Here is a 22748-nt window from a genome sequence, read left to right as displayed (position 1 = left end):
TTTTGGCCTATGAGATTTTATCAACGTAATCAAGGGTTTTACATACACGTTAAATAAAATCGGACTGACGGCATATGGTAGCTACAGCATGTTTCTCAGGTGCCCACATAAGTCAATAATTATCTTCTTTACGTGATGGCCTGCGCCCATTCGGCCACTCTCACACCTACTCACTTCCTCTCTCATTTCGTTTCCCCCACTCACTCTAACTCACTCACACTCTAACTTATTCATTCTCACTTATACTATCTCCCCACTCACTGTTACTCACACACAAACATGCTCAAATACTCACACTCATTGTTTCTGACTCTCACTCACAAAGTTCCACACATTCAACCTTTTACACTCATTGCTTATAACTTGCAACTGCACTTGTACAGGCACTCTGCATTTTTAAATGGGGTTCAGTAGGCCCCTGGACACTGGTGCAACTGCACCCGTGCACCATTGATAGCTATGCCCCAGGCTCACTCCATCTTGCAACATTGCCTCATTCACTCTGCAAACTCACTCACACTGCCTTACTCACTCTCTTGCACTCACTTCCACTTTTTCATACTCCTACTCATACTCTAAATACTCCCACTCCCTTTCATTCTCCTTGACACTTTCAAACACACTAACACAATCACTCCCACTCAATCTCATGCTCTCACATACACGCACTCACACATGCACAGACAAATAATACTTTTTTCACTTACCTTGTTTCCTATGCTGCCATTCCGAAGGCTCAGTGGCAGCAGTTGGGCATTAAATAGGTGCTGCAAATCAGAGCCCGCATACCATAATTCCCAATGAGGAACCAGGCAGAACAGCAGGGCCTGGATTAAAAAGTGTACAACCCATCCTAACTTCTCTCTTAGTTTCTAGATAGAACTGGTAGCATAGTCCTATCAGCGGCTGGATAAGTCCTCAGAATTCATCCTTCCTGCTGTGGGTGGCACCTAACTGGCCACAGGGATGCATTGATGTGTGCCCTGCTAATTCCATTTTATAGATGTGCTGTTTTGGGTGAAGCATGCTCAGTATGTCTTGTGAAATAAAATGGATTGGCTTGTGCGAGGAGATCGTATTTGAATAGAGCCCCTCTGACTTGCACAATCCAGACATCCACCTACAGAGTGCTGTGTTTTTAAACAGCAGTGCTGTGTTTTTTATAGCACTCAGGAGGTGGCTCATTGGTCAGCTCCCTAACCACTCCCCCTCCTGGCATCAAGAGCCTGGAGAGGCTGAAAGGGCTGACCTGCGCAATGGCAGTGTTCATGAACCATGGAAGGTGTGTTTTCATGAATACTCCTAACATAAAATAATTAGCAGTTGTGGGCAGAGGCAGGGGACAGTAAGTGGCAGCTCACAACAGAGACAGCTGTGCCCTGAAGCCTCTGTGAAGGAACTACAACCGGCGCATGCCTCATAAATTCTATGGCGGGCGAGTATGGTGACGCATGCACTTGCACGTTTATACAGCATGACTCTATTGCCATTTTCTTTATTTTTTAAATGTACTACTTCAAGATGGCAGTCTTTACTTGGAGAAGTAAATATACAAAAAATAATTTAAATATGAGTGAAAGTGCATTAAAAAAATGGAGGGGTACGGCAGCAAATGGCAGCTACTTGGTCCTAAAAATTTCTTTTTATATTGTAGAAGACTGAACCATGAGGAATTGAGATGCAACAGAAGGCCCATGCAGGATCAGGTGAGGGAGAAGTAAAAATGGGGGGCAATGGAAGAGCTTCAGGCAGGGGAGTAAAAGTACAAGGTGATGGAAGCGGTGGATAAGATGGAGATATGGGGGGAGGGAGCAACATGGTGCACTCTATTTAGGCAGTATTGGAATGAGCAAGCAGCAGACGAGAGAGCAAGAAAACACGTGCACGCTCATAGAATACTAAATGAAAACAATAGTTCCCTGGATGTGAGATGTGGAAGGGATGCAAGTCATCCAATCAAAAGTATGATAAAGAAGAATATCACCAGAGGAAGGACAAGCACTAGAACAAGAAGGAAAGCCATTGAAATAAAAGCAAGCCCATGAGATTGACAATAAAACCAACAAATAGTAAGCAATGAGCAAGCTCTTAGCCCACTGTAAGCTTTGATATGGTTCACAAGAATCCCTTCGCAAGCCAACAGCTAAAAGCTGCCTGTAGGCAAGATCTAAAAAAATCTTCCTCATGCAATGCATGTGATCAGAGGGTAGTTGATGTTCCCCTGGTTGATTTAGTAATATCTTTGTGTATGAAATTCCTAACTTTATGTATATGTTTTTGTTGGACTTGGCCCTCTTGGCAGGTTCACCCCAAAACTGTATGCGATCTCCCAGCCTTTTTCTGTAACCTGGTGTTGGTGATTTTAGGCCTCTGAGCACTTTAGCACAGTGGTTCAGTGTAAAGTGCGTGCGCTCTCTGTGTATGTGTGGTGAGATTGGCCTGCCCTCCCAAAGGAATGCATGGGGGATATGTGTGTCCATAGTGATTCCTGGTATGAGAGGAGTACAGGGGCGAGTTTGGTATATATGAACTCGTGAGAGTATATGCTGTGCAATGGTGTGCGCAGATTTATGGTGACTGGTGGAGAAATGCCACTTTTAGAAGTTGCCATTTCTGTGAACTTTGTGTCTGCCTGCCTGATCTGAATTGCCTGTCTGGCTTGTGAGTGACAGGAGCTGAGAGGTGTGGGTGGCTCCAGGAGACAGGGGGGAGTCTGCCCAGTGGTGAATAGAGAGATCTGCATGCAGATGGGAGGGAGAAGTTGCACCTGGGACCTGAATAGGACTGTGCCTTCCCTCCACAATGCTGGTGCCACCCACTGTGGTGCATCTGAGCACTGAGCCCCCACCTGACAAAGGAGAGAGAAGCTGAGCAAAACAAAGTGCTCCAAAGCTCCCCTGAACCAGTTGCATCTGGTTCCCCCATGCCCTGTACCTTTACACAAAGGATTTATTGGTATAAATATAGGGGCTGTGTCCCCATAAAATGGTTCAGTTCTGGAATGCTGTTCCTGCCAGGGCGTGCTGCTGCTGGGGCCCGGGGGTGGGGGTGCTACCATGAGGGCTTGCCTCCCTGGGCCCTGCCTTGCCCTTAAAATCTCGACAGGAACTTTCTGCTGATGCTTTGCATCTAGCCCCTGGGAGCACTTTATTTTAATTTGACAATGCCCAGCTGATGGAGAGCGCATTATTCATTCTGGGAGGGCTTTGTTTTCCCCTTTTGCATAGCCCCTGGTCCTTGTCTGCCAGGAGCGTGGGCTGTGCAGCGCTGGACTGTGATCATCGTCGAGGGAATCCCGACGTAGGGATTCCCCCGCTTTGTCCGATGTCTTGCCGGTGCTCACCCCATATTTGACCTGCTTCGTAGGTGCCCACCCTGCTTGTTTCTTTATTTAAAAGATAGGTTCCCACCCCTCCTTCTTTGAGGAGCTTTGCAAGTGCCCACCCTGCGTTACTGGTGAGAAATCACCGCTGCCTACCCGTGCCGGAAGTCAGGCAGTACCGTGCCTGTCGTGGGGTGGGACTTCTGCCTTCCGCGGGAAGCCAGTGTCTACAGAGTTGCGGAGAGAATGGTGATGGCCAGAAGATGCAGGCAGGAGCCCACCCTGTGTGGGACCGGCAGAGAAGCAGTCCCGGGCCCCAGGAGGGGGCCCAGGTGAAGTGAGGAGTGGTGGCAGAGGCCGCCGATGCAAGTACAGGGCTCTCATAAAGTGAGGGAAGCCCCGCGTGTGCAAGAAGGCTGGCGCAACTCGAGGCAGAGCTCTCATGAGGAGAGAGAGCCCAGCGTGGTAGACACCACTCCAGAGCCCCTGGAGACAGAATCCTGCCCGCAGTCCATAGAGAGGAGACTTCATCTGCAAAGAGAGCAGCCGGGTGAGTAAGGGCTTCCCTTTTCATGGTTCCTTGTTTGCGGGCCGCTCCGACGTCAGTGAGGGGGAAAGTAAATCGATTACAGGAGCCCCCGAGCAGAGCTCCACCGCCCAGTATCGGTGTCCAGCCTCTGAGCAGCCCCGCCTGGCAGAGGTCCGCTCCAACAAGAGGTCATGTGTTGCAGAAAGATCCCCGGGGGTGGCTCACATAGACATTGTTGATGCTTGGGGGTATTATTTGTTTACAGAGCCCCTTGTGGCTCCAACGTTTGGCATTGCTATTCTTAGAGCCTAGTTGGCTCCAACGATGGGGGCATATTTGTTTTAAGGGTCAGAGGGGCCTGTGTTTGCCCCAGTTGTGGCCCTGATTGTTTTAGAGCCCCTAGTGGCTCCAACGTGGCCACATTAAATCAAAGGGCACAGTGGTGCCAGGCCTCATTAGATATTTACAGCTGCCCAGCAAGTAGTGGGCAGCTGCACAGTTTAGGCCATTCTTTTTCTGGGGGACATGTCTGAGTTAGGAGTGAGATGCACTCCTTTGCCCCTGACATTCACAGCCGCGCAGCACTAAGTGCCAGCTGCAACGTTTAGGCCTGCGCAGATTGCGCACCCTTGACTTTTGCTGCTTTGGCAGCGCGTCCTTACATTCTGGACACAGGGCATTTGAGCCCCTTTTGAGATGGCCAGTTGGCCAGGGGGACTATTAGGTTTGTAGGGCACCAGGCCCTAATGTGATTACGTGGTGCTAGGAAATGTAATGTATGTAGTATGTTTTATGCACCCTGTTTGATACCTCTAAATGTGTTTTATGATTATGAGGTTGTTTTTCATATTATGGTTTATGCTAGTGAGATTATGTTTCACTGTGTGATTTATGCCCCTAATGTGAGTTATGCTTAGGAGGTTAGGGTCTAATGTAGGTAGACTTATGTGAGGATTGCATAATGTGTTTATGCTGGTGAGGTTGGCGCAGAATGTAGTTTGTGCCTGATGTGATGCTGTGCATAACGTAGTTTTATGTTACAGGCTAATGCAAGGTACAGTGATTACCAGTGGTTACGAGTTGTACGTTTATGATCTGTTTTACTTTTACTAAGTTCGCTTTGTGATGGTTCTGACAGTGGTCCAGTGGGCCCTGTCATGTGTAAAAAATTCCCTTGTAGATATGACCTAGAGCCGGGTGGTACCATGTATAATATGTGTTTACTATTCTAATGTCTTATGAGAATACAAAAGCTATTTTTGATATAACCTTGTGTGGAGTTCCTTTTGTAGTGTGCCTGTTATGTTGTTGCTGCGTGCGTGTGCAAATGCTTTACACATGGCCTCCGGGATAAGCCTGACTGCTCGCGCTAAGCTACCAAGGGGGGGAGCAGGGGTTATCTTTGGCGTGTAACTCCCTTGCCCTGACTAGAGTGGTGGTTTCTGCCTGGGTTTGGCGCAGGCCTTAGCCAACCAGAGATCCTATTTCTAACAGTTTTTATATGTACTTTATTCATTGAGAAGCAGTTTGCAGTGGAGGCTGGCAGGGAACAGGGGTGGCGGGAGAAGTAGACAAAAATATATTTTAAAAAACACTTACCCTTTGCCTGCCACGGTCTCTCCTCAGCTTCGGACACGTCTCACGTCGCCTTCTCCTCAGCTTCTGAAGGTGGTACATTTATACCTGGTACCACCCTCTGAGTGGAGAGAAATACATGGCCTTCTCCCAAACTGTTTTTTATCAGTTCTTCCACCTCTCCTGTGATTGGATTCAAACCGTCTAGGTTGACAAAATCAAGGGAAGGTCTGGTGTCAGGTTCCTTTGTGAGTGCAGGAGGCAGGGTACCTTGAAGTGTATTCAAGGGCAGGGGCCGGCACAACTCCTCCCCAGCCACCCTGCATCCTGTCCAAAAGACCCTCTCCCTCCATACATAGGCCCATTTTTTCCTCATGTCTAGAAGTAAAAAGCAATACGTCATAGGAGAGCCAATCATAGTCATGTGACCCTGAATACTGGCAGAGACACCTTTGGTTTATGCAGCAAAATGCCAACTTTCTAAAAGTGTGACTAGGGGAGTTAGGCCCTGTGGGCCAGGCTCTGGCTGGGCCGTTTACAAATGTGTAGCAGGGATGTGGGCCAGGACCTGTGCTGTTTTTGTGTCTTGAATTAGCACTAGACCAAACTATTTCTTTTATTTGATCTGGTACTTTATTTATACGTTTTTCTTCAACTTTTCTTTTAATTCTTTGTTGCATATTTGGAACAGAAAAAGACAATAATGTCTACATACAGAAAATGCTTGTGTATATATGATTAACAAAACATTGAACAACAACATTGTGTTTTAAATACACAATCTAAATAAACATTAATGTGAAAAAATCATAAACCAAACATCCTAATGTCTTTGAAGTCTTGTATCAAAATCCAATTTCATATATAGTTATTATTTCATAAACTTTCAACAAATGTATGTATTAATGATATGATTTGAACATGGAGGAATTATGAATTTATTTGTTGTCAGGATATTTGTTCATTTTTTCATGTTTCCTTAATTGAAACGCTGATACATACATTTGTTGAAAGTTTATGAAATAATATCTATATATAAAATTTGATTTTGATACAAGACTTCAAAGACATTAGGATGTTTGGTTTAAGATTTTTTCACATTAATGTTTATTTAGATTGTGTATTTAAAACACAATTTGGTTGTTCGATGTTTTGTTAATCATATGTACACAAACATTTTCTGCATATAGACATTATTGTCTTTTTCTGTTCCAAATATGCAACAAAGAAATTTGTAAAAAGTTGAAGAAAAAGGTATAAATAAAGTACCAGACCAAATAAAAGAAATAGTTTGGTCTAGCGTGAATTGAAGACGCAAACAAAACACAGGTCCTGGCCCACTTCCCCGCTACACAACTTTTTAAAAGTGCCATTTAAATAATAGTAATGTAAAATCGGACTCTTGCTGTTAGACCTGACATCTTTTGGCGTGATTACCCCTATCTTTTTGCCTCTGCCTCCTGTATTTTTCGATGCTGTGCTGGATTCGTTTTTGCTGGTTTAGATGCTTTGGACACTCTGCCACTGCTGATCAGTGCCAGAGTGTAAGTGCTCCCTATGTAAATTGTTATCATGATGGATATCCATGTTTGGCATATTTGTATCACCATGAAGTCCCTAGTAAAGTGCACGGGGTGTGCCAGGGCCGGTGATGACGAATGCTACTAGTGGGCCTGCAGCACGGATTGTGCCACCCACAGGAGTAGCTCTAAAATGGTGTCTCGGGCCTGCCACTGCAGCGCCTATGGGCAGTTTAGAACTGCCATGTCCTCCTGGTCCGCGTCCCCGCTGACCAGGCCTAACCCTTCCCTTTTCGTGCACATCAGTCACCCCTATGGAAGGCCCAAGGTACCCCCCTGGGCAGGGTGCCGTGTATGTGAAAGGTAGAGCATGTACTAGTGCAGGTAACATGCTCTGGTAGTGAATCACAGCCATTTTCGTTTTTCACTATTGTAAGGTTATCTTGCTCCATAGGTTAACATGGGGGATGCTGGCTACAGTGGTTAACGGCATTTCTTCCCATAGGAACAAGATAGGACATAAGTATCTAGTATCCCTGAACTCAGAATTTAATAACGCATCTTTTAGGAAAGGTGGTTTTTAGATCCTGTGTTTGAGAACAGCACTTTTAGAAAGTTGCTGTTCTCTTGTCTGACCCTTCTGTGTGCCTGGGAATGTTTGTGTATTGACTGTCTGGTTTGTGAGTGACAGGGGCTGGGGAATTCCCCCAGAGGCTGGATGAGTCAGCACTAGGCTGAATGAAGCGATTGCTACCTGAGTGGTGGGCGGAGTTAGCACCTGGGCTGAATAGGGCTGTGTCTGCCTGCCACAATGCTGGCTCCACCTCCTGCTGGGCGGCTGAGGACCCTGCCCCTCACTCTGAAAGGAAAGATGCAGCCAGCAAAACAAAGTGCTCAGAATCCACCCAGAACTGGTTCAGACCGGGCTCAGGGCCCACATGCACAGAGAGAAAAAAGACTTTAGGGGTATAAGTACAGGACCCCTGACAACAGAAAATTAGATCATCCTGGAATCAAGAAGGAACCTCTGCCAAGGAGAAAGCTGACGTTGAAGAAGGAAGACTGTCCTGCTGTTGCTCTGCTGGACTGACCTGCTGTTGCTTTGCTGCCAAGGAGAGGGGAAGGACTTTGCTGTGAGCTGTGTCCCCTGTCTTGAAGGGATCTCCAAGGGCCTGAGAAGAGCTGGCTCCCTGTTTCCGAAGTCCCAGGAACAAAAGGACTTCACCCCCCAGTCTCCCTGAACTCTGCTGAGAGAGTTCTGTCCTTGTAGAGTGCGTGATCCAGTTGTGGGGCCTCTAGAAGTTGAACCTGAGCTGGGAAGCTTGAGACTAAGCTGAGAAACCTGTGAAGCTGAAAAGTGTCGCATCGCTCGCTTGCGGAGCGCATCCCCGACACTGCGAGAAGTTTCCCGCCGCTACGAAGGTCGAGATCGGCGCAGCGCCTGACATCGCTGCCGGAGCCGTCGCACCCTTCGTTTGCGGGACGCACCAGACCGGTGCGGGAGAATCGAACATCGCTGCGAGTGTCGTCACAGAGCCTGTCGCCTGGGTGAGATCGCCGCGCCGCTTGCTTGCGGACGCATCACGTCGCTGCGAACATCATCGCAGAAACATCTCATCGAGGAGCTGCGAGGGAGAGGATCACCGCTGGACCGCGCATCGTCGCCCCGGAGATCGTCGCAGCCCCTACGAGATCATCGCATCGTGCCTTTGCGAGAACAGACTTCCTACGGAACCTACGCACCGGAATCCACGCAAGCGGCCTTCCTCCCCATACAGACCGGATTCGTCGCAACATGCCCGCTGCTGCAGCGGGGCTGTCGCATCGCCTCCCCAGGGTCTCAGGAGTAACGCATCGCTTGTTTCCACCGCACCAGCTTCCTGCTTGTGGAACTTTGTTGCATCTAAAAGGTACTGTGAGTCAACGTGACGCAACAGTGAACTTTTCACGCATCTGTGGATTATTTGATCGCAACTTAAAGAACTTTGATTACAACCTGAAGAACTCATTTGAAACCATAACCTTGCATTGTGTATGTTGGATTTTTGCCGTTTTGGTCTTGTGTAGTTTAGAATAAATATCTATATTTTCCTAAACTGTTGTGGAATCAGTTTGTGGTGTTTTCACTGTGTTACTGTGAGTGTTGGTACAAATACTTTACGCATTGCCTCTGGTTAGCCTAGACTGCTCAGGCCAAGCTACCTTGAGGGCGAGCAGGGGTTATCTAAGAGGGTTATCCCCTTGTCCTGACTAGAAGCAAAGGTCCCTATTTGGACAGTGGTACCTACCTCTGCCAACTAGAGACCCCCAGTTCTAACACTTGCATTTTAAATTTCAATTCACATCCCTGGAAGAAGTATTTCTCTATATGGTCCTAAACCAAAGTTATCACATATTAAGTGTAACCCAGTGTTAGTCTATGGGAGAGATAGCCCTACAACAGTGAAAAACGACTTTAGGTGGAGTTTTTCACTACCAAGACATGTCAAATGTGAGTACTACTTTTTAAATACTGATCACGATGCCCTATGACCCTATAGGGCCACCTTCAGGGTGACGTATAAGTATTAAAAAGGAAAGGAATGTTTAGGTCTGCCACAAAAGTTTCTTTTGCTAGGCCAAAATTTCAGTTTAAGCCTACACTACAGGCTGCACTGGCAGGACTGGGAAATGTTTCAAAGTGCTATTTTAGTGGGTAACTCAATGAGGGCCATCAGTAGCATTTCATGTACTGGCTCTAGGCACAGGTAGTACTTTTAACTGGGGAGTGATAAGTAAATTGAATGTGCCTTTTAGGTGTGGGCCAATTTTACCACGTATTTGGGAGAGTGCACAAGCACTTTTCCTCTGTTTCGCAGGGCTAAAGTGCAAAGAGTCATAAAGCCATCAACAATGTATTCATCAAAAATAGGGGGTTGAAGGCAAAACGTTTGGGGGAATAGCACGTTAAGGATTTCAGTCCTAACATATTAAATAAAGGATGATAGTATTTCCACAAGTCCAGGCAAAGTCTGGATGTGTTCATGCACATTGAACCATCATGTACCAAAGGTACTGGAAGTGAGATCACTCCCATTTAACCCTTGATGGTGACGTCTTGAAAAATCCGAAATCACTAATCATACTCATATTTGATGCTGAATTTGCTGCGGAGGGACTAGGCGCATAAAAAGGAGTGACAACCGCAAAAAAGTACAAACAGGACTCTTGCGTGCCCATCACAAGTGATGCTGTCTTTTTGTTGCGATAATACCACATGCTGGATACCACAGGACGCAGTGATTACCAGGCTTGATGTTGCGTCATTCTGAGTCCTGAATGGGGATTGCGCAGTATTAGTGTGTTTTTTTCAGTGAAAACTCTGAATGCTGCATTCTATTTCGGGAGTAATTCTGTAAGGTTTCACCTGCCAAAACCCCATGCGAGGAAGAACCTGCAGGCGTGGTAATGTCCCGCATCTTGGAATCCATATTAAAGCAATCTGTCCCCTAACCTTGATCCCAGCAGGACTCAAAATAATACCCTTAGACGCCTATGAACTTTCAGTTCTCTTTACTCTGTTTTTCTGCTTTAAAAAAATGCCTTAGAAACGGGTACACTGCAGCATCTTCTATTCCAGTTTGTTATCAGCGCTCAGTAATCCGTTTTGTGTCTTCCCCTAATGTTGAGAGCATCCCGACACCAACGTTATGTTAACTTAATTACTTGTGTATAATCCACAGTAGTTAATGCCACTGCAGGAGTGGCTCTTTTCTATTACGCTGTAGGAACAAACAGCCCTATAGTGCTTTTAGTTTGAATGCGTGCATTCATGCAGGGCTCTTTTGTAAGTGGCTTTCCTTTCATACGTCTGATTTTAATGCATTCCCAGTTTATTTCAATATATCCAGAAGTGCATTACTGCCTGTGAAGTGTGATTGTGTGTGTGTGTGTAAACTGCAGAACAAGTGATCAACATCACTCACCTTTTCACATCCACTCCAGACACGCTGAGAACATTGAAAAAAAAATCGATGTTAAGGGAAGAGGTGGAACATTTGTAAAAGTGCCCTTTTGTGTTGCTCAATTATCCCTTGAATAGGGGCAGTGTCGGGGCTGCATGATAATGAGCACTGTTGTGGTTTGGTGCTGGGCTGTGAATGGTTTCCCTTTTAAAATAAACATTTGTGTTCTCTCCACAGCAGTCTCTTTAATGGTGTTATGTCTGCATTGTGCTTCAGGTAGCTCCTAAATAAATGTGCTGTGGCTTTTGACTTTGGAGCAGTTTTTTGATAAAAATAAAATTTTATACTCCGATTATGCAAACCAGTAGCTGCTAAAGTATTTTATGGTCATTTATTTAACGCTGTTACGTTGCGCTCAAGCTCTGAAAAGTAAGCATTTGGGCGCTTTAGAATTAAACCGTAAAATATCAATGGAAACGTTATGTAGAAAAGAGATAAAAGAAGTTGTAGCCCTGTGTTCATAAGTAGTACTTACAGGTATCTTGCAGATGTTGACTATGCCGACCCCATCCCTGTGATGACCTCCAATTGTCATGATTTCCAATTTTCGACCTACCTCATTAATATTCATGAGGCATGATTGCAACCCACTACGATTCACATTTTTAAGAACCTACCTATTAGTAAGTAGGTTGTTCTTAATAATATTTACAGGGCGGATATTGTGACCAGTATTTTGTGATCAGATATTTGTGCATCTCTCCCAGTACAATCAAAGATATTGTAACAGAATATCATTTGACAAAAGTATTACCTAATAAACATCATTTACAAAAATATTACCTCATTGGAATTAACATAGTAAAGTGTACACCCAAAAGGCAATGTTTTTGTAAACAATATTTAGGACACAATATTAATGTCAGACAATATTTCTTCTTCTTTAATACTTTATTTCGGTCAGCGATCATAAAAGCAGCATACAATAGGAAACACATTGTACTAAAAAATGAATAAATACATCTTAAAAGCTGGAAATTCCAAGAGACAGTTCCACAGTGTTAAATGTTTTATTTTATTTTTAAATTTAGATAAAATATGTAATAAAAAAAGTCAGATACACACCTTAAGACACAATTTTGAAGGCAAAACTGAAAAAATCAATGTTTTGTTACAAATAAACTCTTGCTTGGCAAGCTGTGTTTGAGAGTTCACTGAGCAGGAGTGTGCAGCTGTAGATAAGCTATCGTAATTATAGATGATTTATATGCTCGATGTTTAGATTCTGACTTTGCATGAGTATCCTAGTACGAATAGGCCAGACTGTCTCTAAAAAATTAGCTATTGAGAAAACCACACAAGACCCTGTGTCTAGTGTGCAAATGTGCAAAGTTTGTTTATGGAGCCATATTCCAAGGTATCTGCACAAGGGGACAATCCAACGTCTTCCCTGCCTGATGTATGCTGGACAAATAGTAGGTGGGCATCTGTCGCCTGCTCTGCTCCACATGCTGAGCAGGCTGCACTACCCTCTGAACGGAATTTCCATTTACTGGTGAAGGATGCAAGTGGCAAAGTACCCAACCTATATTTAATATACAGAGATCTAGTAAATGGGTCAATTTTGTCCAAGAAAGTTTCAAACCTTGGCTTAGTTTGTTGATGCCGTATAAAATCAAGAAACTACTGCTGCTGATGGTTTCCAATACCTTCCTCCATTTGTTTGTCTAGATAGCTTCTTTGATCACCTTTACAGAGGAAACATAGATGCCCTCTGGCAGGGGTATGGAATTTAATAAACTATCTATTTGTCCATGGGGCCGGTTGCTTTATAAATCTACTTGTTCTGTAACAAAATCCCCTTGTCTCTTCTGTCCCATGTAATGCGGCGACAAATTATGGCAGCACTCTCTTATATAAGAGCTCTGATACAGCCTCTCTGATTATGTCACGGCTCATACCATAGTAGGGTTTGAATACTAGCCATTCCCTTATGTTTTATTTATTTATTTAAAGAGTTTTATATAGCGAAGGCTAGACCCGGAGGTATCAGAGCGCTTTACATGAGGTTCAACACAATTACGAGATTACATCAGTTTTAATTTACAACAGTTGCAAGAAAAACAATTACAAGAGCATCGAAGACAAGATAAGTGGAGTGTAGAGGGTGAAGGGTTGGGGGGGAGATAGAGCAGAAAGACGAAGGAAGGTGTTGCCCAAAGTCCGGCTGGGTAGGTGACGGTCGAGGGGGAAGTCCCAAACTCCATCTCCTCTATAGCTATCAGGTAGCTCCACTGGGCTTTGGCCAAATAGCTGGGTCTCAAGGGAAACATTAAAAGAATATGGAGGGCAAAATAATGGAGCGTAGAGGGGAGGGTGAGAAAAAGGGGGATAGGGGAAGAGACAACAAGGAGAGACAAAAATAAGTCTGTCTAAAGGCCGACTGGGTAGGTGACGACCAAGGAGGGAGTCCACGGCCCATCTCCCATATAGCTAAACCACGTAGCTTCATCGGGCATCAGACAGAATAGTTCAGTCTCAATACATTGAGAGAGGAGAGAAGTAGAGATATATAGGGAGGAAGCGGAAGAGACAACGGGAGAGACAAAAGGAAGTCTGGCTAAAGACCGACTGGGTAGGTGACATCCAAGGAGGGAATCCCCGACCTGTCTCCCCTATAGCTAAACCAGGTAGCTCCATCGGGCAACAGACAAAATAGCTAGCTCTCAAATGACGCAGGAAATTCACAGGTAAAGAGGGTGGGGGCTAGGGCAAGGACAGGTGAGGGAAGAGGTTAGTGGCGGGTAAGATAGAAGGGGTAGAACAGGGAGGGGTAGGGGGTAGGTAGTTCAGTAAAAAGTTCCCATGGATGTTGTCCCCTCAGGTTGGTTGTGTCATAGAGAGGCTTGAAGGGATTGGAAAGTTGCTGGACCAAAGAATATCTCAAGGGTTCATTGTCATTAAAAGAGGATCAGACTTGGCCAAGAAGTCGTTTCTCTTTAAACATCGGGTCATCGCACGTAAAACACCAGTCAGATGTAGGTGATCCCCGAGAGTCGGGGGTCGGCCATCTTGGGGCCAGGCACATTGTAGTGGTGTAGCGAGGCTCCGATTATAGATGTGAGCTCTTGTTTCCGGAATCCCAGGTCACCCCTGAACATATAGAGAACGTAGGAGGCCTTGCTCCTATCGTTGGGGGCCCCGGGGCTCTGCGAACCCTAGTAGATGGAGAGGGCCGTGGGATGTGCAGTGGTGGATATTTTGAGGACAGGTATCGTTGGACTGGAAGAGCAAGGCTCTGTTGGGGGCTTGCGTGCTCGTACCTTCACAGAGGAGAGGTCCTTGTCCCGGTGAAGACGCTCATCAGGACAGGTGAATCTTGCATAGATTTGTCCATCCGACGTGAGGCTGGTCCGAGAGTTCTGCATTGCATATCATCCTGGGCGCCGCCATTTTGTTGCTCCCTACAAGCGCCTTCGGATATGTTATGTTATGTTATGTTAAAAAGTTTTATACCGCGCACGTTCACCGAAACGGTTTCTTGGCGCTCATAACAGATGCGGAGGGCAAGGGCAGAAGTTTACTTAAATGCTAACTGAAAGAGGAACGTCTTCAGTGTCCTACGAAAACACTCATAGGAGGGACAGTGGCGGAAGGAGGAAGGAAGGGAGTTCCAAAATGTAGGGGCTAGAAAAGAGAAGCTGAGGCCGCCATGTTTCTTGCGATGGATTTGAGGGGTGAGCAGGAGGTTATCAGCGGAAGAGCGTAGGTTTCTCGTGGGTATATACCGCTTCAAGCTGGAGGAGAGAAAAGCAGGTGCGAGATTGGAGAGGGCTTTGAATATTGTGCAGTGGAGTTTGAAAGTGCAACGTTTGGCCACCGGGAGCCAATGCAGGCTCCGTAATAGCGGCGAGACGTGCTGGTGCTTAGGCTGATGATATACTAAGCGAGCAGCCTGGTTTTGTATCAGCTGTAACCTATGGAACTGGTAGGCGAGGATCCCTGCGTATAAGATGTTAGCAAAGTCGATTCTGGACATAACAAGAGCCAAGATGACAAGGATAAGTGCATCTCTGGTGAGAAATCTACAGATTTTGCGTATCCTACGTAGGTGGAAGAAGCAGGATGATGTTACAGCACTAATCTGAGCCTTCATAGATAGATCACCAGAGATGACTACGCCGAGGCTTTTCACAGAGTTGACAGGGCGGGGGGGTTTCCAAGTGAGTGGGGCCAGAAGCTGTCATTCCATGGGTTGGCAGATCCACCCACCAGCACAAGCTCAGTCTTTGTAGGATTTAATTTGAGCTGGCTGTGAGCCATCCAGTCTGAGATATCTAACATAGTGGTTTGAAAAAAAATGCAGGAGGAGGGAGAGGTGTCGATAGGGAAGATCAGCTGCAAATCATCTGCATAGTTGAAAATTGTTGCAGGGGATTTGCGAAGAGAAACCATGAGGGGCTGCATATATAGATTAAAAAGCAAAGGGGATAGAGCGGAGCCCTGAGGGACTCCGCAAGAGAGAGAAGAGAAAGGAGCAGAGAAAGTGGAGAGATGTACGGCTTGGGAGTGCTTGTCTAGGAAAGATCTGACCCAATCGAGCGCAACGCCCTGAATGCCGGCGGTAGTTACACGGTCGATCAATATAGAATGATCGACCATGTCAAAAGCCGCCGACAGATCCAACAGGACGAGGGCTTGAGAGATGTTGTTGTCAGCACCTGTTCTTAGAGTGTCCATGACAGCCACAATGACCGCCTCAGTAGAATGAAGGGGGCGGAAACCGGCCTGCTGGGGATCTAAAAAGGACGAGCTTTCGATGAAGGCGCTCAGACAGCTCGTAACATGGGTCTCCAAGATCTTTCCTAGATAGGGGAGAAGGGAAATGGGCCTGTAATTACTTAGGACTGTGGGGTCGGCATTAGCTTTCTTTAAGATTGGTATCACCACTGCCTGTTTGAAGGAGTCAGGAACTACTCCAGTGGCCAACGAGGTGTTAAGGAGTGCCAAGGCAGGGTCAGGGCAGGCCAAGAAGATTTCTTTGAGGATCTGAGGAGGGCAGCAATCATTGGGGGAGCCGGAACTAACTTTATGCAGTAATCTCTGAAACTCAGTAATAGAAATTGGGGGGAAGGCATCTAGATGCTGTGGATTATTAGGTGGTAAAGGAAATGGAAGAGGGGATGGGGCAGAGGAATGTTGTTTTTAATAGTGATGATTTTATCCAGAAAGTAAGTATTTAATGAGTCACATAGAGCCTGAGTAGGCAAGGGGGGAAGGGTGACCCGGTCTGGAAAGGAGAGCTCGTTCACTATGGAGAATAGGTCTTTTGCCTTGGAGGCAGACTCCATTATTTTGTGAGAAAAATAGGTTGTCTTGGCCGAGAGGATAGAGGATTTGTACGTTTTTAGGCGGTTCACAAATTCAGACTTAAGATGAGGATCATAGTTGCGACGCCATCGGCGCTCGGCCTGGCGAAGAGCAAGTTTGTCAAGTTTTAATTGATCGGTGAACCACCGCTGGGCATCATGAGGGCGCATGGATTTTATAGTTCTCAATGGGGCTACTGAGTTGCATGCAGGCAACAGCCATTGTTCAAGGGCAGAGGCATGATAAGTGAGGGAGCCGGAGAGCAGGGGAGCTGTAGATGCCAGCATGGAGTGAAGTTCCGTTCGGTTAGCTTTCTTCCAGTTACAGGCTAGAACGTTTGTCGAAGGAGGGGGACGACAGGGGATATATAAGTCAACAGAAAAAGAAATGAAATAATGATCTGACCAGGAGCAAGGAGTCACTAGGGGGGGGGGAGAGATGTCGAGGTTTGCTGTCCAGACCTGCTCCAGAATGTGACCCTTACAATGAGTGGGTGTCTTGATGAATTGACGACAGTTCATGCTTAAGAGGAGGTCCGAGAATTCCTCCGATAAGCGACTTTCCCGAGGGTCAGAGGGCCAATAGTTAAAGTCACCAATGATGATAACTTTGGCGTTATTAATGATTAATTGGGAAATAAGAGCACCGACCTGTTGTGGGAAGGAGGGCATGTAAGCAGGGGGTCTGTACACAAGAGCACAGATGAGGGAAGATCTAGTAGAGCTGAGTTTGATTACAAGAATTTGCGTATTGGGGATCGCAGTACAGGTCAAGGTGGAAAAGGTATGTTCTGTACGGATAATAGCTGCAACCCCCCCACCAGCTTGTCCCCCTGGACGGTTAGATTGTTTAATATAGTAGCCAGTAGGAATAGCGGCGAGGATGTCGGGAACAGAATCATTGGTTAGCCAGGTTTCAGATAGAAGTAGGATATCCACGGCACTGTCATCTAATAGATGAAAAATTTCAAGCTGGTGTTTCACCATAGACCGGGTGTTGAGATACAGAACGGTCAAGGGAGAAGTCCCTGATGATGGTGTGGAGTGGTGCAATAATACAGGCTTAGGGCGAATAGGGGAAGATGCAGGAACCGAAGAGTCAGGGGAGACCAAGATACCACAATCCTGGGCAGCCCTGGCGGCACGAGGCGGTAGGGGCACTGCATGCCGAAGTGCAAGTAGGTCAGCAGAAGAGTATATGAAGGTTTGGGCAGAGTGAGTGGCCGCTGGACACGACTGGCCGCGGACGGGCGCAGACGGGCTTGACTTAGGCTCGACTTCGGCGCGAAGTCGGCGCTCCCGCTGTGCTTCCACCAGGTCGCCATAATATGTAAATCAGACGTGAGCCACTAGACCGCTAACCTGCGATGTGAAGGTGCAGGGCGGAAGTGGTGCTGGGAACCGGAAATGGCACTCGAGAGGACGGCCCTCCGCACAAACGGCACTATGCCGGGGCGGAACGGGGCCAGGAGCGATGTGAAGGCAGGTAAGAGGCTCTCAAAGAGATGTACAGTCTGTCACAGCAAATAATACATCACGCAGTAATTTACAAGCAAACTTTTAAAAACAGCTATTATTCAGCTATACAATAAGTAGCAAGAGCAGCATACATCGGCAGCCTCAATCGCTGCGTCTGTTAATCGAATGATGGTATTTTCGCGCTTAATATAAGATTACAAATCAGCAGCCACTAGACCGCCAACCTGCGATATGAGGCACACACCAGCATTACCTCGCTAACGCTGTGTTTTCAGGCTGATTTCGTGCTCACAGGGCGGGGCATCTTCCAATCGCCACCTTACGAGTAACGCTGCAGGTTTCTATGTCTCGTTGTAACCCCTCATTCGTCCCGATTCCTCTGCATGTCAGGGCATCACCATTTTGTGTCCTCACGGCTCTGTCCCACGCCCGGCCGTCAAACTCGTTTTTGCCACATTAGACCCTCACTAGCAGGTAAGCGAACATCGCATATTATAGCCCAGGCATTACGATGGTCATTTCAGTGGGCTGCAGCTTGGCCAGAGTCCGCAAAACGCAGGAAATCGGTGCGGATTTAACCTGACCGGCGGAGCACCCCTTCCTGCTAACTGCTTTGGTATCGGTTAAAGGGGCGTGTTGCCATGTTTCCGCAAATCTACATACCGGGGATGGTAGTGGTAAGCAATAGTTCCAGGGTTGGAATACATTTTGTGTCTATGCAAACCTACTAACTTGTATGTTATATGTTAAGGGCTTTTACCAACTCTTCTCAAATCTTTTTTCCATACTGAGAAAGGTTGGAACTTTACTCCTGATGATGGCAAATGAGAACTTCTTCCAGGGCTGGGAAAAAGTGATTGGAGTAAAAGTGAACTTCCAAACACTCAGATTTTTGCATGAGAAAATCTACACATGTACATTTGCTCATGCTAAAATGCAGTTCACAAATATTTTATAGGACTTCTATTTTTTGGCCTACTGCTGTAAATTCTTGTGAATACACGAAAGTTGTATATCTAAACTTAATGTATGGACATATACCATGGGTGCACTTTCTAGACTTTCTTTAATAATTGGGCCCCTAATTAGGTCTGGCCTTAACCATGACCTTTTGTGTTTACTAACATGTTGTCTCTCTCTTGGTCTATCGGCCGGCTTCACTGTGAGTGACAGCACTCTGCTCTTTCACCAGGAACATATCTGCACACAGACTAGTTTTGTTCACTGCCAGAAACTACTATGGCTATGTGTGCATTTTGAGACCAAAACATTTTTTGCTGTTGCCAATGTTTGTTATAATTGTGAGGGCCCGGCAGCTCTCATGCCAATAAGGTTTTATGAACACCATGTCAAAACAAGGCGCACTTTGACAAAACCTAAAGGCTGAGCACCAATTTCAGACCTACTGGCTTTACAAATGCTTGTTTATTTTTATGTTTCTCATAATCTTATTGAAAATAGTTAGACTGTTTTCCCATTATGAAAACGATTTGGAAAATACTAGCATACATCAACACATTTTACCAAATTATGCTGCAAAGAAATGGTACCTAATATTTTACAGTAGTTTTACTGAATGTTTTTTTCTTACTAGCATTTTTTTGTGAACATTTTATTTTGAAAGCAAAGACTCATCAATCTTGCTTTCAAGCTTCTGCAAATATTTGCATCTAATCTCAAAGCATTCTGGGAGCATTATTCATAGGCCCCTATTGCTAAACTTTGAAAACGTGTGAACATTTTTATACTGGAACCACTGTCAGTAATGTCGAGCTTACAACATTTACTTAGAGCACTCACCCTAATAATAGAGGCTTTGCATTAATGAACTCTAAATACAGGTTTGAACAGCATTAACACATGGACACAAATATTACCTTCACTGCAGACAGTGCCCTTTCCTTATCAGTAACGTGTTACTGTAAAGTGGCAGCCTAAGGGTTTGTGCTGTAGGGAATTGGGCCTGCTTGTCCCAATGACAAAATACATTTTAAAACCTGTTGCCCTTAAGAAGTAATCCACTCCTGACAACCTGGCTGTTCCATCAACTGGTGTTGGACAGACATGCCCAGATAGTCAAAGTCTGAGACTCTCTCCAGCTTAACTCTCATTAATCTAACCGTTCCTCGAAATTGTTAAATGTGTTAAAAGTTGTTTTGTCTGTATTTATTGTCAGCCCATTAATGGTGCAGAACAAGTTGAATACACAACGCTGCAGGCACCGTGCGGTGCCTGCGATGTTGTGTATTGCAATGCACATCCTGTATTTCTAGCATTGCGGCAGGTGCTGCACACAGCCGAACCCGCTGCAATGTTGACAATTTGGGATGCGACCACCAGGGTGGCCCCATTAGGATGGCAGGTAGACTTAAGTCTGCCCGCCACCCTAGAGGTGTAGGGACTGGCCAGTCCCTACACCGCTAGGGTGGCGGGCGGACTAACGTCCACCCGCCATCCTAATGGGGCCCTTTGTGTGGGTGCACTTGCCAGGTGGACATGGCAGTACCAAACTGTGCACAGACACTTCAGTGGCAGGTCTGAGTTGCATTTACAGGCTGCTCAAGTGGGTGGCACAATCAGTGCTGTATGCCCACTAGCAGCATTTAATTTACTAGCCATGGGCACACAAAGTGCAATGTGCTAGGGACTTTCCAGTAAATCAAATATGCCAATCATGGAAACACCAATCCATAAACACAATTTCCAGGGAGAGCATATGCACTTTAGGAACTGATCAGCAGTGGTAAAGTGCCCAGAGTCATAAAACCAACAAAAACAGGTCAGAAACAGAAGGCCCAAAGGCAAAACATTTGGGGAAAAACCCACTGGACAAGTCAGGTCTAACAGTTATTCAAAGTGTCTGCCTATTAGTATCATAACTATCTCAAGCCTGGATACTATGCACTCTCTGTGGAATATGATTTTAGTATATACTTTACTCTTTTTCCAGAAGTAGTAATATTCTGTCGTTCCTATTTTAGCATTTCTTATTCCTCTACTAGAGCTCTGAAGAACTTTTATGCCGTCATATATGCTTTGTAATATATTCTATATAAATCTTCACAACTGTATAGTTGTAATCTAAAGAGTCAATAGCCCTCCTTCTCCACATCTTTAAAATCATTCAACAATAAAGCCTACTATATGTTACCTAAATTAAGATATCTATTTGATTTTGAGCAACACACAATGAGAAATCATTGATTTCTCGAATTTGTTTCGCATATTCATGCTTGGATGATAGATACTTTTGAACTTGGATGCATTATATGTATAGAAGAACCCCAAGTTACCACATGAACTTACTTGGATATTATATTGACTGGTCCTATGTATAGTGACTTAATTATGCTTTCCTTGCTTGTTTCAAATTTGAACTTGATGTATATAATTATGTTGCCTTTTTATTTTCCAACACTGACATCAATTTCTCATACCTTATGTAATGCTTTGATCCCCTTACTGCACCCCTGGGGCAGGAGATGACTGTTGGTCCTGACAACCGTCGAGTGGTCTCCCCCCAACTTTTAGCCTTCCTCCCCCACTTCTTCTGGTACTATTGTCCTATCCACAATTGAAATGTCCTATTTACGACAAGTCCCTAGTAAAGTGCAGTACATGTGCATAAGGCCTGTAAATTAAACTAAGCTACAAGTGGGTCTGCTACACAGTTTAACCTGGCAAAATAAGCCTTTTGCCAGGCCCTACATATAAATCACATCTAAGGGAGGCCATGGACAGCCCGGAGGGCAGGGTGCAATGTATTTAAAATGTAGGGCATGTACTTTTAAGTTTTACATATCCTATTACTGAAAAACACTTACATTCATTTTTTACTACAGCAATACCTATCTCTCCCGTAGGATAACATTGGAGTTTCCTTATTACATCTTAGAAGCATCATTTCTAAATGGGAAAAGATAATTCCTTTAAATTTGGTCTCTCCAAAATCACAATTTAAGATCCAAACTGATGGTGAACTAAGATTTTAAATTGCAAATATGAAAATTGCACATTTAAAAAGTCAGCATTTTCTTGTATTAGACATTTGGTGTCTGCAGCCTGTCTCTGGTCACATGACTGGAGTAAGTTGGCAATTAGGCTTTGTGCATTCCTCCTAGCCATCCACAAGGGGAGCATAGGCGTGTCTCAATTGGCCATTACTGGCAGGATGGGAAGGAGGAGGTGGGCTTTGGCTCACTTACACCTGAATAGCTTGTGTCCTGTTCATACACAAAGGGCTGTATCTCCCTGTAGTTAATCTGGAGCCAGGGCAGGAAAGGCAGGACATCAGTGCTCTTCAAAGTTGTAGGAGAGTGGGATCTGCTTTTTATAGTTACCCCCACATTTTTCCTGATGCATCACTGTTTTCAACTTAGACGGACTGGGATCCAGCTAGTCAAGACCCCAGTCTATCTGCTTTCTCCTCTAAATTGATCGCATGTAATTTAGGAACACTCCAGATTGAATACTGGGGAACCCTTATCAGTCCCTAGTATATGGTACACCATGTGGAGAAGTGTGGCTCACTGGGTGGAGAAGTGTGGCTCACTGGTTAGAGGAGGCAGACCTGAAAACAGAGGTCAGCCTGGGACCAGGGTTCAATTCCCGGCTCAGTGGGGTCTTGAGTCCTAAAATGTCCATGGACTCGACAATTCTCGCTCCGGTGCCTACTTGATTCACGGGTTCACACTCTGCGACTCTGGGCAATAGCATGCTTAATCTCCACAACGGCCCATCGCGGCGGGATGCCTGGCTTTCACCTTACGGATACCCTGCCGGGGTTATCTCACAGGGGAATACCAGGATGGGTTCCCTAAGCAAGCGCTTGGAAACCGCTTGGTGATTTGCGCTTTATAAATTCATTTACATTTACATTTATGTACCCAGGGAATAGGTACCCCAGATGCCTCCCAAGGGCTGAAGTACATATTGTGCCACCCCTGGGAGACCATTCACAATGATACCACAGGTCTGCTAATGCAGCCTGTGTAAGGTGGTGCATGCACC

The sequence above is a fragment of the Lissotriton vulgaris genome, chromosome 3_1, assembly GCF_964263255.1.
Source record: "Lissotriton vulgaris chromosome 3_1, aLisVul1.2, whole genome shotgun sequence".
Classification (NCBI taxonomy): Eukaryota; Metazoa; Chordata; class Amphibia; order Caudata; family Salamandridae; genus Lissotriton; species Lissotriton vulgaris.
This window is presented reverse-complemented; position numbering follows the sequence as displayed.